Source organism: Sapajus apella, unplaced genomic scaffold (genome assembly GCF_009761245.1).
Source record: "Sapajus apella isolate SASKATOON/1434 unplaced genomic scaffold, GSC_monkey_1.0 scaffold3, whole genome shotgun sequence".
Classification (NCBI taxonomy): domain Eukaryota; kingdom Metazoa; phylum Chordata; class Mammalia; order Primates; family Cebidae; genus Sapajus; species Sapajus apella.
In genome coordinates this window covers 3366078-3369792 of record NW_022436943.1, presented here as the reverse complement: position 1 = coordinate 3369792, position 3715 = coordinate 3366078, and the positions used below count along the sequence as shown (strand labels likewise).

Genomic DNA, 3715 nt, shown 5'->3' with positions numbered 1-3715 from the left:
GTGCCTGTAATCCCAGCTACTCAGGAGGCTGAGGCAGGAGAATTGCCTGAACCCAGGAGGCGGAGGTTGCGGTGAGCCGAGATCGCGCCATTGCACTCCAGCCTGGGTAACAAGAGCGAAACTCCGTCTCAAAAAAAAAAAAAAAAAAAAAAAAAAAAAAAAAAAAATTAGCTGGGCATGGTGGCGCGTGCCTGTAGTCCCAGCTACGCAGGAGGCTGAGGCAGGAGAATTGCCTGAACCCAGGAGGCGGAGGTTGCGGTGAGCCGAGATCGTGCCATTGCACTCCAGTCTGGGTAACAAGAGCGAAACTCCGTCTCAAAAAAAAAAAAAAAAGAATAGCTCTGAAAAGCTGCCTTTTGTGGAGATTTGCATCTTTAGGGAAAATCTACGTTAGTGAAATAAACAGCCAGGCTTTCTCTGAGTACACCTCCTTCCCACCCCATCCCGCAGGTTCAGACCTAGGAAAGATTAACTCATGGGACAGAGAGATTGAGAGTCTCACACCTTTGAAGGTCTGATAGAGAAGTTTACCATACCACAGGCTAGCAACTATTTTTTCTCAGGGCTGCTACCTGTGGGGTCTCATTTGCATAACAAGACCACCTTCCTTAGCCAGCCCTTTCCATCGTTCCTTCCCATAACCCGTTTTGCCATGATCTAAACTCCTATTCTTTCTGTAATCTCGGGACAGTATTAAAACTTAAGCTATCTGGCCCTTTATTTGAGTTTTCTTATTCCTATGACTCCTTGTGTATGTGTTTGCATGTAATACATTTGTATGGTTTTTGCTGTTGATCTATTATCAGTTTGTTTTATAGGTTGAAATGATCAAACCTTCAGAAGTTGCAGAGGGGAGAGAATTTTCTTTATCCCTTCACAAGCCTGATAGATTCTTTTCTTTGTATCCTAAGAAGTTCAATAACTATTGATTTGTCTGAGTATAGCATAGTAAGAGTAACATCCTGTATTTGTAGAGTGGTTGATAGTTTTCAGTGTGCCTTCACATTTTTTCTTATTTAGACCTCAGAGCAACCCTGGGTCAGGCATGATAGGTGGTGTTGTGTTCTCTTAAGATTAATAGCTTCTTTCCAACTGTCAGGTTCTATGAAGTGGCCCATAATTCTACGGCTGATTTGTGGTACTTGTGTCATCTTTATTGCCTGGTGCTTTTCCTAGTATGTTAGATTGTAAAAGACTAAATAGTAGGTTAAAGAGTTTGGATTTTATTCTGTAGGCAGTGGGGAATTTTTGAAGAATTATGAATAGGAGTGATATGATGAAAGCAGTTTTTAAGTTAGATTAAAATGGCAGGCTGTTTCAGATGGCTGGAAAACCAGACAGCGTGTGTTCTCTATAGCTCTCTAGACACAAGCTATAGCAGGCGTCAGCTTTTAGTTGTGGGTATAATAAGGATAGGGATTTTTACCAGTTTGTGATACAAGTTTCTCTTGCCACCTAGATTTTCTCCATCTGATTTAAGGAACTGAATAGATTTAGGGAAAGATATTGGATTTTTAAAGTACAGGTTTTCCCTATCTAATAAAGGATCAAGGGCAGTTCTATAGAATATTCATTGGTGGAGATTTCAGTGGTGTTCAATATCTTTTTAAGCTTTTATCACACTTTTTTTTTTTTTTTTTTTTTTGAGACAGAGTCTCACTGTGTCACCCAGGCTGGAGTACAATGGCGCCATCTAGGTTCAGTGTAATCTCTGCCTTCTGGTTCAAGTGATTCTTCTGCCTCCGCCTCCCGAGTAGCTGGGATTACAGGCACCCACCACTACACCCAGCTAATTTTTGTATTTTTAGTAGAGACGAGGTTTAACCATGTTGGCCAGGCTGGTCTCCAACTCCTGGCCTCCTGATCCACCCGCCTCAGCCTCCCAAAGTACTGGGATTACAGGCCTCAGCCACTTTATTACACTATTATGATAAATGTTCATTAGGATGTTTTACAGATAAGGTGGCCAATAAATAAAGATTGCTATCAAAACTGTTTATTAATACTCTTCTCTCTGGGATTACCTTTAAATATATCTAATGTTTACCTAAAAGGAAGATGCTGAGTCAAAGTTAATATAAGTAGCGAGTTTATTTGGGCCAGGCTTGAGGATTGCAACCCCAGAATATAGATTGGTGTTGCCCTGACTACAGACACAGGTTAGCAGCAGTTATAAGTGGAGTTTTTTTTTTTCTTTTTTTCCCGAGACGGAGTTTCACTCTTGTTACCCAGGCTGGAGTGCAATGGCGCGATCTCGGCTCACCGCAACCTCCGCCTCCTGGGTTCAGGCAATTCTCCTGCCCCAGCCTCCTGAGTCGCTGGGATTACAGGCACGCGCCACCATGCCCAGCTAATTTTTTGTATTTTTAGTAGAGATGGGGTTTCTCCATATTGACCAGGATGGTCTTGATCTCTTGACCTCGTGATCCACCCGCCTCGGCCTCCCACAGTGCTGGGATTACAGGCTTGAGCCACCGCGCCCGCCCTGCATAAGTGGAGTTTTAAAGACTGAAGGGAGGGACAGGAAGTGTGCTGATACAAAGTTGTTTGTCAGGAATTGTTCTTGGTTTACAGAAACAACATTGGTTCTTGATTGTCTATATCCATTGTTGAGCTATGCATTATTAGGTTAATTTGTAGCTACTTGTGGCAATAGCAAGCAGTTTCAAGAGAGGAAGACAGAGCTCAAAAGGGTGGGAGGGGGTGTAAAAAGTAATTGCTGTATCATTTTAATGTTTCTCTAGGCCTGATAATAAAGACTTGCATTCCTTAGATGAAAGTTCTTTTCTCAGTAGCTTAAAAAAGCATGAAGTGTTACATATTAACATGAGTTTTGCCTTACAACTCAAACATAATACAGTGTTTGAGTGAGTAATATATTTGTTTTGTCAATTTAACTTTGAGTCTTGGCCCTGAAGGAAGAGGGCATAGTCATAAAGGAATGCTAGTGGAAGTGATGCGTGAACCCTAGCAGGGGAATTCACTGCTTTGCTCTTTTCCTCCTCCTGGTTCCTGAGACTCTTAGTAGAGCTTTTGGAGACTTAATGAGAGTTGTTGAGTTATTGGTCAACTCATTTGGCTTGAAGCAAAGTAAAAAGTAAGCAAAGACTACACTTCTTCAGTTGCTCTTCACGTTTTAATAGTTTAGAGTTGTCTCTTTGCAGTTACAGCTTCCAAGGGAAAGTGTTTCTCAGTCAGGGAAATATGTGGGAGGTTAAAAAAAAAAGAAAACATACTTGAGGAAATGTAATTTCAAATTATTAGTAAAAATATGATTGAACTGAAAAAAAAGGCCAGGCATGGTGGCTCACACCTGTAATCCCAGCACTTTGGGAGGCCGAGGCGGGCAGATCACAAGGTCAGGAGCTCCAGACCAGCCTGGCCAACATAGTGAAACCCTGTCTCTACTAAAAGGAATGCTAGTGGAAGTAATCTATGAGCCCTAGCAGTGTAATTCACTGCTTTGTCCTTTTCCTCCTCCTGGTTCAAACAAACAAATTAGCCAGGCATGATGGCATGCGGGATTGTGCCACTGCACTCCAGCCTGGGAAACAGAGCGAGATTCTGTCTCAAAAAAAAAAAAAAGAAAGAAAAGAAAAAGAAATTAACCTTGAGCTACTAAAATTACACAGCCAGTTGGTTCTATGGTGCAGAGATGGTGAAACAGCAACCCTTAGTGTATAGTAGATACTGAGATCTGTGTTAGACCTGGGGG

The 3715-nt window shown here is 42.0% G+C and overlaps 1 long non-coding RNA gene across 1 annotated transcript; it reads left to right on the top strand.

Annotated features, from left to right (window-relative positions):
• Positions 1–1850: 1850 nt before the first annotated feature.
• On the top strand, positions 1851–3231 carry LOC116530397. Its single transcript, XR_004259969.1, has 2 exons — positions 1851–2181; positions 2495–3231. It is a non-coding gene; the product is annotated as an uncharacterized LOC116530397 (long non-coding RNA).
• The last annotated feature ends 484 nt before the right edge of the window (positions 3232–3715 follow it).